General features: G+C 40.2%; 1 long non-coding RNA gene across 1 annotated transcript in view; it reads left to right on the top strand.

The window, feature by feature from the left end:
* Nucleotides 1-7,429: 7,429 nt before the first annotated feature.
* Nucleotides 7,430-15,530, top strand: part of LOC134353712 (uncharacterized) — a 44,152-nt gene continuing 36,051 nt past the window's right edge. The window contains exon 1 of the long non-coding RNA XR_010019663.1: nucleotides 7,430-7,532. This is a non-coding gene — a long non-coding RNA (uncharacterized LOC134353712). The remainder of the gene's footprint in view (nucleotides 7,533-15,530) is intronic.

Raw genomic sequence — 15,530 nt, 5'->3', positions numbered from 1 at the left:
GATTAGTTCCTAAGGATTGGAGGGTGGCTAATGTAACCCCGCTTTTTAAAAAAGGAGGTGGAGAGAAACCGGGGGATTATAGACCGGTAAGCCTGATATCGGTGGTGGGGAAAATGCTAGAGTCAGTTATCAAAGATGTGATAACAGCACATTTGGAAAGCGGTGAAATCATTGGACAAAATCAGCATGGATTTGTGAAAGGAAAATCATATCTGACGAATCTCATAGAATTTTTTGTGGATGTAACTAGTAGAGTGGATAGGGGAGAACCAGTGGATGTGGTATATTTGGATTTTCAAAAGGCTTTTGACAAGGTCCCACACTGGAGATTAGTGTGCAAACTTAAAGCACACGGTATTGGGGGTATGGTATTGATGTGGATAGAGAATTGGTTGGCCGACAGGACGCAAAAAGTTGGAATAAACGAGACCTTTTCAGAATGGCAGGCAGTGACTAGTGGGGTACTGTAAGGCTCAGTGCTGGGACCCCAGTTGTTTACAATATATATTAATGACTTAGACGAGGGAATTAAATGCAGCATCTCCAAGTTTGCAGATGACTTAAAGCTGGGGTGGAAGTGTTAGCTGTGAGGAGGATGCTAAGAGGATGCAGGGTGGCTTGGATAGGTTAGGTGAGTGGGCAAATTCATGACAGATGCAATTTAATGTGGATAAATGTGAGGTTATCCACTTTGGTGGCAAGAACAGGAAAACAGATCATTATCTGAATGGTGGCCGATTAGGAAAAGGGGAGGTGCAACGAGACCTGGGTGTCATTATACACCAGTCATTGAAAGTGGGCAGGCAGGTACAGCAGGCGGTGAAAAAGGCGAATGGTATGCTGGCATTCATAGCAAGAGGATTCGAGTACAAGAGCAGGGAGGTACTACTACAGTTGTACAACGCCTTGGTGAGACCACACCTGGAGTATTGTGTGCCGTTTTGGTCCCCTAATCTGAGGAAAGACATTCTTGCCATAGAGGGAGTACAAAGAAGGTTCACCAGATTGATTCCTGGGATGGCAGGACTTTCATATGATGAAAACTGGATCGACTAGGCTTATACTCTCTGGAATTTGGAAGATTGAGAGGGGATCTTATTGAAACATATAAAATTCTAAAGGGATTGGACAGGCTAGATATAGGAAGATTGTTCCCGATGTTGGGGAAGTCCAGAATGAGAGGTCACAGTTTGAGGAGAAAGGGGAAGCCTTTTAGGACCAAGATGAGGAAAAATTTCTTCACACAGAGAGTGGCGAATCTGTGGAATTCTCTGCCACAGGAAACAGTTGAGGCCAGTTCATTGGCTATATTTAAGAGGGAGTTAGATATGGCCCTTGTGGCTAAAGGGATCGGGGGGTATGGAGAGAAGGCAGGTACAGGGTTCTGAGTTGGATGATCAGCCATGATCATACTGAATGGTGGTGCAGGCTCGACGGGCCAAATGGCCTACTCCTGCACCTATTTTCTATGTTTCTATGTTTCTACTCACTTCAAAATCCAAACTTCAAAGAAATAAATGCCTAGAAAATGATGCAATGCTGAGAAAATCGGTGGAGAAAACTCAACTGAAAACGTACTGAACTAAATACTGGACTGAATTTCAGTGCTGTCAACCCAATGCCCACACTTGCTGCTCACAGTCGCATTCAGCCAAACAGAACTTGGTTGTATCTGGAAGCCTGGTGTTGCTTGGTCAAGACACCAAAGATTTAAACATCAGCAGAAACTTGAATAATGCAATAGAGTAGGATGAAGAGTCAGGACAAACCCTACTCAAGGTGTTCATGCCTTTGACAACTGCTGAGTTGCGTCAAATTCCAGGCTATTCTGTTTTTGGTTTTTATATATAAGCTGTGATCCAGAGGGGGCCTAGACTGATTGGTATATCAATATAACATTCCAAGGTACCAGTGATAAATGTGAAAATAAACAAACGAAGGGCTTTATTAAACAAAATAACTTGTGGTGGAGAGACAGGGAGAAAGTGTTTTATTTTCTGTGTCCTATTTTTGCAGGCAAGAAGGCAATTTCTACACAAATCTAAAATTTGTGGAAGTTTCTGCATAAATATTTTGTACTATGTTCAGAAAGGAATTGATTGAATGCTGCATCTCCTATATAGGTATATACCCAATATTAAATAAGTCACATATTTTGTAAATATTGGATAGGCAAGAGTTTACAGGATAATGTGTACAATGTAAAGTTAGATCCATATTTTTTTATATTTAATTTTATAGCGTATTCAACACCATAGTTTTACTGTATAAATATATTTATAATTAGATAGAGGTGCCAAGGACACAGTATATTCAATTTCAACTGTTTCTGTGTGGCTCTTACTTTAAAAATGAAGCAAAGATTTTTTTAAATGATTTAATAATTTTCAAAACTGAAAACAAATCAACTTAAAAATAAAAAAGACTAGAGCAAACCTTAATTAATTTTTAAAAATAAGATTTCTTCTGCTTTATGTTTCATCAGCATTGCAGTCAGAGCGGATAGCTCCTGCGCCAAGCCTAACCTGGCGTGGAACTGAGAGCAGTGTAAAAACTAGTGAATCTCATCAAATCCACTTCCACAGTACCCATTGCAGAATGCAGCTGGAAATGGCTAAAAGAGCTTGGCCAGAAAGTTCTGGACTCTAAGGTTCTTGTTCTTCACCAATTCTATTTTAAGTCAAATTCCATGTTTGCATGTGCCAGGAAGTTACAGGCTTTTGTTTCTTTTTCCTCATACGTAGCAATCATTGGTCACTAACAGTCCTCCACATTACCATCCTCCCCAATGACAGAGGTAGTAAAGCTCAATGCTCTATGGATTTTTCCCCTTAATATCACCAAAAAATAATATAATATTTTCAGTAAAAGTAAGTGAAGTAAAGATGAAAGTAACCATCTCTGCAGCATCGTATCGCTTGGAAGATTTTCTCTCTATTTTCCTTTTCATTGTTTCTGAGGTTCTGTACTTTTAAATTTCTATTCATACCTACTTCAAAAACTTCAGTGTTAGAAACCTGTTAGACTTTCTGAGGAGGTTCAGGTTAGATATATTTAAATGAAGATAGAACAATATCATAACCAGGAAGGCCATGACAACGTGATGGATTTTTGAACTGATATAGTTTGACTGGCATTTCAGCTAATGAATCTTTGAAGTGGTCTTGTGAAATGTCCACATGTTCCAAAAAACAGCGTCCATTAAGTTGTTTTCTTTATGTGAAGGGAACCTTTTTGCAAGGGTAGGACACAACAAGCTGGTGAAACTGAGGAAGGAAAATCTAGAAGTCGACATTTGATTCTTCTATCCTAGTATGATTGACTGTCACAGTTTTAGTGTCTTTATCTATGTAATTATCTGTGAAGGAGAGTAGCTGGTTAGCTTTTAGTTGCTATGTTTTCTGTTTTCTCAAATGGATGAAAAACAAGGGCGATTACAATGCTCTGTTCACACCAAGGGTTTTATTGTTATGAAACCCAGGCTGCAGTTGTATATGACCAGATAATGGAAAGTGAAATTAAACATGAGCATTACAAATAGTGATGTGATTTACAGTGCTAAACTTGAGTGATTATCTGGTGCAAATTCAAAACACACAGTAATAGGCTTTTGCATTAGAACACCACTGTAGGAAGGAAATGTAAAAAGTATAAATTTCAGAATAAGTTCATTATCAAAGTACATATACATCACCATATACAATATTGAGATTCATTGTATTGTGGGCATACTCAAAATATCCGTAATAGAATCAACGAAAGACCACACCAACTGGGCGTTCAATCAGTATGCAAAAGACAACAAGTTGTTCAAATCCAAAAACAAACAAATAATAATAATAATAACTAAATAAGCAATAAATATTGGGAACATGAAATGAACAGTACTTGAAAGTGAGTCTTTCATGATGGTAAATTATAAAAAAAAGTGGATGCAGTTTTGCTAGTTTGCTTAATTTGATATGGTTTTCTTTGGAAAAATGCAAGTATTTCATAGAACAATAGGTGCTTGAATATCACAAATAGCCACTGATGAACACAACCAAAACACTCGGCCATTCCTTGAATTACTACCGTATTATCTTACGTTGTGTACCTGGATGTAGCATGATCTACATGTACATTAATTTTGAAAAATTTCAATATTTTTATTATTTGCATCTGCTTGGATGGTTTACAAACTTAGCTAGGGTTAACAATTCTCAGTGCTCACACATTTGTATTTGCCTTCATTCTCCTGCAGGGAACTAGATTTTAAATTGGAACTCTGCAGTCCAAGAGATTTCTGGATTTCTATTTGTGGTTTGTATTTGAGAAAAAAAAGTGCTAGAAATCTGAAACTAAAGAAAAGCAGAAAAGTGTTGAAACCACTCAGCAGGTCAAGCACCAACTGTAGTAGAAGAAACGATCAACATTTCAATTTAAAGACCCTTCAGCAGAAGATGTTCACTATTGATCTAGTTGATCCAAGCCGGGATGACCCTAACATGATAAGATTGGGCATTAGATTAAAGTTCAGGGTGTGAGGTACGGGGTAGAATTTCCACTCCTGATGTTGACCAGTATCATCTGCTGAAAAGGATATATTTAGGCATCAATTCAGTGCAGGCTTGTGCTTGTCTCTGATGCCCACACCATCATTGACAAAATTCACATAATCAGAACATGTTGAGTGAGATAGGAAAGAACATCATGAACCTTTGAAATTATACCCCAGGAAGCTGTCAATAGTTTGAATTTCATCATAGTATAAAATGGGAAGTAGTAATTAGCAATTCCTATTAACTCGTAAAATAAAAGTGTTTTGAACTGACCTACACTAAAGCACCAAAATCACCAAATGAAATTAAAGAATGATTGTAATTTGTTTTAGTTCTGTCCACCAGCTGACTTTTATTTTTTCTAAACTTTAGGTCTCAGTAGTGTAATCACCACTTCCAGCAGCATATTCAAAACAGACCAAAGGGATTGCCATATGCAAGCAAATCTTTGAACTCCTTAATCTCACTGGTCTTTTATGAAAGTTTGATCTGAATGGTAATCCCCACAGATCACAACTGAAGATCACTGAACTCAAATCTGTTAGATCAAAACCAAAACTTTGACAACTATTTCTCTTACACTTCAATAGGTGTCACTACAGGCTATACACATATCCTATCTAATGTAATATATTTCACCATGTTTGTGTAAATAGCCTCGGATTCTGGATTTTAATGCATTCTTTTATAAGTATTGACAACTTTCGCTGGAGATTGACATGCTGTGAAGCTCAAGAATCTATAATGGTAAGTTTTAAATTAAGTTCTCAGATGAATACATTCAAAGTACAAATAGATATGTCTGGCAACTTCCTACTCTTGAGATTTACTGAATTTAGCAGTCAATTTGCAGAGTTTAATAGTGATAGGGGAACCCATGATGCAACCTTTTATTTGGTGCTCACAATCACTTATTTCATGCAGAAGTTAAAATATTAAATGTTCAGTATCACTTTTTACAACCTCTATAACAAGCCAACATGCTTTCGATCCAATTTACTTTTGCTTTGGAAGGCTAATCATTGCTGATTTGTAAGATAAGTGACAGTCAGTATCGTAATGTGATGAGTAGTAAGTTTTGGGGGGGCGTTGATAGAAGAGTAAATGTTGGCCAGGACACAGAGTAAATCTTCTGAGCTTCCTTTAAGTAGTGCCATGGGATCTTTTCTGTCCATCTGCAGGTGCAGATGGATTGCGTTAATGTCTCAGCTGAAAGAAGACACCACTATAAGTGTAGTACTCATTCAGTACACAACTGAAGTGTTGCACAGGATTTTTGTGCTCAAATCTCTGAAGTGAGGCAACTGTTTCACTCCATTCTCTAAAATGTGGAGCAGGAGCCAGTTTGTTTGATTAACACAGGTCATTCTATCTTCCCTTTTCCAAAGGCCATATAGATCTATAAAATATCCCAAGGCTGGCTGTGACATGCAGGTGGGGCTCTAAGATACCAGCATACTATAACTAAGGCTAAAAGCATGACCTTGCCAGAAGGATAAAATAAAACAGGAATAGATTTTGTGTCTTGTTTTTATACCCAAAGATCATCAGGTTTCTGATTCTGCACAGATGTAAGATGGATTATATCAATCCCCAAATCCAATTTTCCACATGTGCGTTAAAAGCATCTTTTTTAAATTGATTATTTGCAGTGCCAAGCTGGTGCTATGAATTTAGAACACTGACAAGATAAATCTCCTCTCTACCCTGCAGTTATGATGTATGACGCAGTAGCCAGCCAACAATGCCATTTCTACTTTAAATTACAGCACTCTTCAGAAGCATTGGGTCCGTCATGAACAATACACTCAGTCAAATAACTCTGTATCAGTTCAAATAAATGGACAGAAGTACTCACTGCATACAGCTGTTTAAACGTGGCACCATTGTCCACCCTTGCAAAGCAGACATCTTTCTGAAAGGGAGACATTTAATGAACAATTGGATGACCAGTTTACCAGATTAATACCCTGGTAGGAAGTTATACATCGACCTTATCATGAGAACGGCTGAAAGATTGCATTTATTTTCAGTCCAGCAATTTGCTAAATGAAATTTATTACACTTTTGTTATGACACCTGCACATAACTCATAAGTCTGTATGTTCCACATCTACTGAGAGGAAAGATGTGCTGAATGTTTAAAAATATTAATGTTATGGAGAAATTGGATACTGCTGGAAAATGATTGGGATTCTCATGTGTGAGTAATCTACACCTCTCCATGAATTTATGACGAAGAAGCTTTTGCCACTTTATCATAACCTAATTATTTATATAGTGTTGTTCATTGAATTATCATGAATATGCTAGATCCATAAGTAGGTAGCACTAGTTAATGTTATCTAAAGTTGGTGGAAGATAGCTAACAGTTCTTAGAAGGGCTCAACAGAGTTGGATTTCATTCCACAGGTTGGGAAACTAAGACAGACATCATGATATTCAGAATTTATGTGGATTCTTTGATAAAAGATGCGGAAAAGAAGGGAGTACCTTTACTCACCAGGGTTCATTAAGCCCTTGATGGCAGTGGAGTATATCACACTTTAGGTTAATGGCAGGAGAAAGTCCCAAGGACCTGAATTGCAGAGCCACAAAAGGTTGAATGTGTTAACATGACAAAGGCATCAACGCCAATCATTTGATAATGGCACCAGTAGTCCTGCACACTGCTCCATGCTAAACCTACTCACCTGCCAGCAATCTATCACTCAGGGCTTGTTCAAAATATTCATATGGACCTCACATTCTTGTCACTAAAAATAACAAGCCCATATTTCACAACTTCTCTTTGCCGCTTTCTACACAACCTTGGCAGAGAGTTGACGTAGATATATTGCATGACTGTCATTTACAACGTGTCCGTCTCTTAGAGGAGACCATGATCACAATTTACAACAGCGGCAGCAGATTACAAGAGAGCAAGATAATTGGTTTATTGCTGAAAAGAGAAAATGCGACATGAAGAGGACTGAAACCATTGAAGATGAGGTTTTCAATATTTATCACAGTTCCTTCATATTGCTTTCCATACTGATTTAAAATAATCTGTACCCATTCTTCCACAGCATAACCTACTGGTGCACTAAACTGCCACCTGATAAAGCACTGACGGTTAGCAAGAAACTGGCAGTGAAGAAAGCACCCATCTCATAATCTGATATTCACAGCAACTAGCTTTAATACCAGTTCTGGATGTGCAGCATATAAATAGCTGATCTGTGTGCGATGAGGTCAGACAAAAATAAAGGGGATGATCAGGCAGTAGCCTTTTAGCTGGTTCGGGGTTGTGATAATGATAATGATAATCTGCTTTTGACGGTACAGACTGTGAACTATGGAGGAGCCGGAGATTTTAACTTCCAATCTTGCTTATGGTTTTGAGTTAATCTGGAACCCAACTGCAGTATATTTAATATTTCAGTAATATTTAAGTAATATTGTAAATATATTGTTTGATTAAGCATTCTTTGCTTGCATAATCAGAAGTACGAAGTACACATATGGTATATGTCATTATGCCACTACATCATATGTGAGCACATCACTGAAAGGAAAACTAAGTAATCCCAGCTCCTGTGTTTTCCTGTTGATCAGTTTCTGAAGTTACAAAACAAGAATCCAGATGTCGTGGTCCATGTAGGGACCAATGACGTGGGTAGGAAGAGTGAGGAGGTCCTGCGTAGTAAGATCAGGGAGTTAGGTGCGAAGCTGAAGGGCAGGACCTCCAGGGTAACAATCTCAGGATTGCCACCTGTGCCACGTGCGAGTGAGGCGTGGAACAGAAGGATTATACAGATCAATACGTGGCTGAGAGGATGGTGCAGGAGGGAGGGCTTCAGGTTTTTAGATAATTGGGCTTTGTTCCAGGGAAGGTGGGATCTGTTCCGACGGCACGGTTTACACCTGAACTGGAGGGGTACTAACATTCTTGCAGGAAAGTTTGTTAGTGCTGCTTGGGGGGGTTTAAACTAAATTTGCAGGGGGCAGGGATCCAGAATGTGAGAGAGGATAGCGTGATGAAGTATAAAGGACAGGTGGGGACTACACAGTTCCGGAATATTAAGTGTGAAGTAGAGAAAGGTGAGGCGGAACGAGTGATAAGGAGGATACATGTGCAGAGGGATGGTCTGACGGAGCATGGAGTTAAATGTGTAGAAAGAGTAAGTAAATTTAAGAAGGACAACAAAATTCAAGAGGCGTATAGCCCGGTGAGAGTTCGGGGAGCTGGGTTATGCACAATAGGTAGTGATTTAAACAGAGAGAGGAGAAATGGGTTAAAAATTCTATATCTAAATGCGCGAAGTGTCAGAAATAAGGCGGATGAGCTTGAAGCTCAGGTGCAAATGGGTAACTATGATGTTGTTGGGATAACAGAGACATGGCTGCAGGGGTATCAGACCTGTGAATTGAATGTACAAGGATATGTGTGCTATCGAAGGGACAGAAAGGTGGGTAGAGGGGGTGGGGGACAGAAAGGTGGGTAGAGGGGGTGGGGTGGCCCTGTTGGTGAGGAATGAGATTCAGTCCCTTGCAAGGGAGGACATAGAATCAGGAGAAGTAGAGTCAGTGTGGATAGAACTGAGGAACAGTAAGAGCAAAAAGACCCTAATAGGTGTTATCTACAGGCCCCCAAACAGTAGCATGGATATTGGGTGCAAGTTGAATAGGGAGTTAGCAATGGCATGTGGCAAAGGAAATGTCGCAGTAGTTATGGGGGATTTCAACATGCAGGTGAACTGGGAAAATCAGGTTGGTACTGGACCCCAGGATAGGAAGTTGGTAGAGTGCCTACGGGATGCATTTTTGGAGCAGCTTGTACGAGAGCCGACCAGGGATAAGGCTATTCTGGATTTAGTGTTGTGCAATGAACAGGATTTGATGAGTGATCTTGAAGTAAAGGAGCCATTAGGAGGTAGTGACCATAATATGATAAGTTTTTATCTGCAAGTTGAGAGGGATAAGGGCAGATCAGAAGTGTCAGTATTGCAGTTGAACAAAGGAGACTATGGAGCCTTGAGGGAGGAGCTGGCCAAAGTTGACTGGTCGGATATCCTAGCAGAAAAAGACAGTGGAACAGCAATGGCAGGTATTCTTGGGAATAATGCACAAGGTGCAAAATCAGTTCATCCCCCGGAGAAGGAAAGATTCAAAGGGGGGAAAGTGTTCACAGTGGTTGACAAAGGAAGTCAGAGAAAGCATAGCATTAAAAAAGAAGTATAACAGAGCTAAGGTGAATGGGAAGACGGATGATTGGGAAATTTTTAAGGAGCAACAGAACTTAACTAAAAAGGCTATACAGGGAGAAAAAATGAGGTATGAATTCAAACTAGCTAGGAATATAAAGGAGGATAGCAAAAGTTTTTTTAGGTATGTGAAGAGAAGGAAGATAGTTAAGAACAATGTTGGGCCCTTGAAGAATGAATTGGGAGAAATTGTTATGGGAAACAGAGAAATGGCAGACAAATTTAATAAGTACTTTGGATCTGTCTTCCCTAGGGAAGACACAAGCAATCTCCCAGATGTATGGATGGGCCAAGGACATAGGGTAACAGAGGAACTGAAACAGATTGACATTAGGAAGGAAACAGTGATGAGTAGACTGATGGGGCTGAAGGCTAACAAATCCCCAGGTCCAGATGGTCTGCATCCTCAGGTACTAAAGGAGGTGGCTCTGGAAATTGCGGATGCATAGGTGATCATTTTCCAATGTTCCTTAGATTCAGGATCAGTTCCTGAGGATTGGCGAATGGCTAATGTTATCCCACTTTTTAAGAAAGGAGGGAGGGAGAAAACAGAGAACTATCGCCCTGTTAGCCTAACATCAGTAGTGGGGAAGATGCTAGAGTCCATTATTAAAGATGAAATAGCGGCATATCTTGATAGCAGTGATAGGATTGGGCTGAGCCAGCATGGATTTACCAAGGGCAAATCATGCTTGATTAATCTATTGGAGTTTTTCGAGGATGTAACCAGGAAGATAGATGCGGGAGATCCAGTGGATGTGGTGTACCTTGACTTTCAGAAGGCATTTGATAAGGTACCACATAGGAGACTGGTGGGTAAAGTCAGAGCTCATGGCATTGGGGGGAGGATATTGACATGGATAGAAAACTGGTTGGCAGATAGAAAGCAAAGGGTAGCAGTGAATGGGTGTTTCTCAGAATGGCAGGTGGTCACTAGTGGGGTGCCACAGGGCTCGGTATTGGGACCACAGCTGTTTACGATTTACATCAATGATTTAGAGGAAGGCATTGTGAATAACATCAGCAAGTTTGCTGATGATACTAAGCTGGGTGGCAGTGTGACGTGATGAAGATGTTAGGAGAATTCAAGGTGACTTGGATAGGCTGGGTGAGTGGGCAGAAACTTGGCAGATGGCGTTTAATGTGAATAAGTGTGAGGTTATTCACTTTGGGAGCAAGAACAGGAAGGCAGATTATTATCTGAACGGTGTGGAGTTAGTTAAGGGAGAACAAAGAGATCTAGGAGTACTTGTTCATCAGTCTCTGAAGGTGAATGAGCAAGTGCAGCAGGCAGTGAAGAAGGCTAATGGATGTTGGCCTTTATTACAAAGGGAATTGAGTACAAGAGCAAGGAAATCCTTTTGCATTTGTACAGGGCCCTGGTGAGACCACACCTGGAGTATTGTGTGCAGTTTTGGTCTCCAGGGTTAAGGAAGGACATCCTGGCTGTGGAGGAGGTGCAGTGTAGGTTCACTAGGTTAATTCCTGGGATGTCTGGACTGTCTTATGCAGAGAGGTTAGAGAGACTGGGCTTGTACATGCTGGAATTAAGGAGATTGAGGGGGGATCTGATTGAGACATATAAGATTATTAAGGGATTGGACAAGATTGAGGTAGGAAATATGTTCCAGATGCTGGGAGAGTCCAGTACCAGAGGGCATGGTTTAAGAATAAGGGGTAGGTCATTTCCAACAGAGTTGAGGAGGAACTTCTTCTCCCAGAGAGTTGTGGAGGTGTGGAATGCGCTGCCTCAGAAGGCAGTGGAGGCCAATTCTCTGGATGCTTTCAAGAAGGAGCTAGGTAGGTATCTTATGAATAGGGGAATCAAGGGTTATGGGGACAAGGCAGGAACCAGGTATTGATAGTAGATGATCAGCCATGATCTCAGAATGGCGGTGCAGGCTCGAAGGGCCGATGGTCTACTTCTGCACCTATTGTCTATTGTCTATTGTCTATAACAATGATAACGAGGAAGTTTTAAAATGAACCCAAGATGACTGCCCACCTACTGAAACACAGAACATGTTTCTTCAGAAGGGGACAAAGAAGATCAAGTTAAAAAAGAGGCAGAAAATGGATGAAATGGATAAACAGTGATTATCAGATGATAAAAATAGTAAATAAATAAATAAATAACAGAAATGAGATGCTACATCAGAAAGATAAACATGTTTGCACAACAGATAATGGGATGATGCTTACTGAATGAATTGAACAGTAGTTTGAAGCAAATGAAGTAGCCAATGAGAAATGAATGCCAGTGTTGTTGTGTACAACAAGTGGAAAAGCATATAGTTGGCTTATATGTTTAACTGCTCCAACCAAACCAGATCAAATGACCTTTGTTGATATTGCATTATGAATGTAATGCAGGAACACTTAGAACCAAAATCATTGTACATTGTTGAAAGTTTTAGGTTTCATAAGTATAATCAAAAGAAAGAGGAGACATTTCAGCTTACATGGCTGAATTGAAGAAAATGATGGGCTTAATAATGCACTGAGAGCTCATTTAGTTTGTGGACTCTTACAAGAAAGCATTCAAATGGTTCCTAATTAAAACACAACTCATATTTAATAGAGCAGTTGAAATCACAGTATTAATGGAAAACGCAGCCAGAGACACAACTGAGTTGCAGTCATAAATGAAAGAGAATGTGAACAAAATTTTAACGTCCAACCAGAAACCTGACTGAACAAATAAATTTTGTTATCATTGTGGCGGGGCTTCACATACAGCAGTCCAATTCTGCTTTAAAGGTGAAACATAAGACATATATGTACAAAGAGCATGTCAGACAGACAAAAATAAGTTAACTGCACAGGGAAGAGAAAAAGATAAAAAGTCAAGGTGCGGTTTAAGAACGAGTACTATTTTGCAAGCTTTTGTTGAAAAATCTGATAATGGAGAGTATGACACAGGACAGTAGCCTTGAGATATACAATGCAAAAAATAACAAGAAACAAGTTAATATGTCATACACCACAAGTGAACAGCAAATGATTTAAAATGGAATTGGACACTGGCTCGGCTGTTACAGTCATTCCACAAAATGAGTTTGAATGGTATTTCAAAGATGCTGAACTGAAGCCTGCAAATATCCAACTAAGAATGTATACTGGAGAAAAGTTAACTCCTGTGGGAATGACATTCATAACAGTAAAATACAGCAACCAGCAAGCTATGTTGGTCTTGTATGTGGTAAAAACAGGAGGGCCAGTATAATGGAGCTGTGATCAGCTGAGGCAACAACAACATGATTGGAGATCCATCTGCCATTTGCATGCCACATCCTCTGCAGCAGAGTTGATGGAAAGTGAACTAAGAAAGGCACTGGATGATGCCATTGGAAAACTCAAACATATCAAGGGTAAAATAGCGTTAAATGAAAATGCCACACCCAAGTTTTACAAAGCCCATCTGGTTTCTTATTGCCAGTGAGCTAGATCACAGGGAGACTGAAGGAATTATTTCCAATGTTGAGTGGAGACCATGGGCAACGCCAGTGATTCCAGTACCAGGAAGGATGTCCAAACCTGTGGTGATCTTAAGGTCACCATGAAGCCAGTACTGAAAGTAGATCAATACCTTCTGCTCAGGATACGGGATATCTTTGTAAACCTTTCTGGAGAGAAACACTTCAGCAAAGTGGATTTAGCTGAGGCCTAAATACAGATGGAGATGGAAGGAGGGTCCAAAGTGTTTCTTAACATTAGAACTCACAAAGTGCTTTATCACTATAATAGGCTTATTTTTGGAGTAGCATCTGCACCTGCGGTCTTGCAGAAAGCCAAGTACCAGGTGCTGCAAGGCTGCCCGGGCCCTCAGTGTTACCTGGATGACATCATTGTTACTTCTGAGGATGACAAGGAACTTCTCCAAAATCTCAGGAGAGTGTTAAAAAGGTTAGACCATTATAAGCTCAGAGCATCACGCAACAAGTGGGAATTCTTTAAATTAAGCATCACTTCATGTGGTGACGCCATTGATGCACAAGTATTGCGTAAGTGTGCTGAGAAAATTCAAGCAGTGATGGATGTCCCAAGTACAAAGGATGTGTCACAGTTGCAGTCATTTTTAGGATTTGTCAATTACTATAACAGGTTCCTGCCAAACATGTCTACTGTGCTCTACCCCCTAAACTCATTGCTACGTATTAAAAAATTGGCAATGGACAAAGCAGTGTAAGGTGGCTTTCCGAAAGTCTAAGGAAATGGTGACATCAAAAACTGTGCTCACACATTATGATCCATATCCTCCAGTGAAGCTTGCCTGTGACACCTTTCTCCTTATAGCACGGCTTTGCAATCTACCATTAACCGAGGGGTCCATGGGCCAGGGTTGGGAACCCTTGCCTTATTGTATAGGTGCAGTCATGTCACATGTTATAACAGATGGAACTGAAAGCCCTATAGCCTTTGCATCATGTTCTCTTACCACAGCAGAGAAAAATTGCACATAGATTGACAGAAAGGCCTTGAGTCTGACTTGGGGTGTAAAGCATTTCAAATAGTACTTGTAGGGGAGACAGTTTACCCGTATTACTGATCATCAACCACTAGTGTCCATTTTCAATTCACAGAAGGAAGTTCCACTAATAGCAGCAGCAGGAATGCAGAGATGGGCTCTGTTTCTTGGAGGACAAAATTAGAAGATCAAATTCAAACGGACAACTAATCATGGAAATGCGGATGGAAAATGAGAAGAAAAAAGGAAAACCTGAAAATTTACAAAAGAGGACACTCCTCTTGATGTATTCTCCCTAATGCAAATTGAAAATCTACCTATTATGACAAGGATGATCCAAAGGGAAACCAGAAAAGACCCCACACTGTCTTAGGTCTATATTCCAACCCAAAATGGCTGGAATGTATAGCAAAAATTCCAGTTGCCCCATTTTTACCATCGCCGGGATTAACTTTCCCTTAACAGGGATTGCCTTATGTGGGGATTGAAAACTATTGTACCATCCAAGCTGAGAGCTAAAGTGTTGGAAGAGCTACATGCTGGTCAACTAGGGGTGATCAAAATGAAAGCACTGGTTTAAAACTTTGTCTAGTGACCTGAGACAGACCAGCAATTCGAGCAGCTTCCCATGCACTGTTCGGGATGCTGACACATCCAGAAGATGCTAAGAGCAGCACAATCCACACTGAACAACTCACCAGGCAGGCTATTTCTGAGTCATCACTTGCGCTCAATGCTTGCATCTCCTCAAACCCAGTCTCAGAAGGAGTATGCAGGTCAAACAGGACAAACAGCGGAGATAAATTGAGGGATCCTCAAACAAGGAAGTTTGATGATTCACTCCAGGACAAACAGTCCTGGTGAGAGACTACAGAGGTGATCAAAAGTGGGTACTTGGAAAGATTAAGGGCAGAACTGGACCACTTTTCTACACAGTGGAAATTGCACTTCATGTCATTTGGAGATGACATTTCAATCAGTTTAGGAGATCAAGTCAAAATTTAAAGAGAAGTGTCCAGAGCTGTCAGAACCACTCCCTACAGTCCCAGAGACAACTCCTACAACCACCATGGAAGAGGTCTCAGGACCTCAGATTGTTTCACAGCCACAAGTCTCAACTGTCAAGCAGAGTCGGTATTTACAGACATCCAACTAGTAATGTCCTTTGATTTTTATCTACACAAAAGGGTAACGTACATTCTCCAGTTAATTACCAGCACTCCTTAAGAAAGAGGAACACCAGGTGAAAACTCATAAATTCACAGGGAGAACATG

This window comes from Mobula hypostoma, chromosome 11 (assembly GCF_963921235.1).
Source record: "Mobula hypostoma chromosome 11, sMobHyp1.1, whole genome shotgun sequence".
Classification (NCBI taxonomy): domain Eukaryota; kingdom Metazoa; phylum Chordata; class Chondrichthyes; order Myliobatiformes; family Myliobatidae; genus Mobula; species Mobula hypostoma.
Note: the sequence above shows the minus strand (reverse complement) of the source record. Positions and strands in the feature narration are given on the sequence as shown.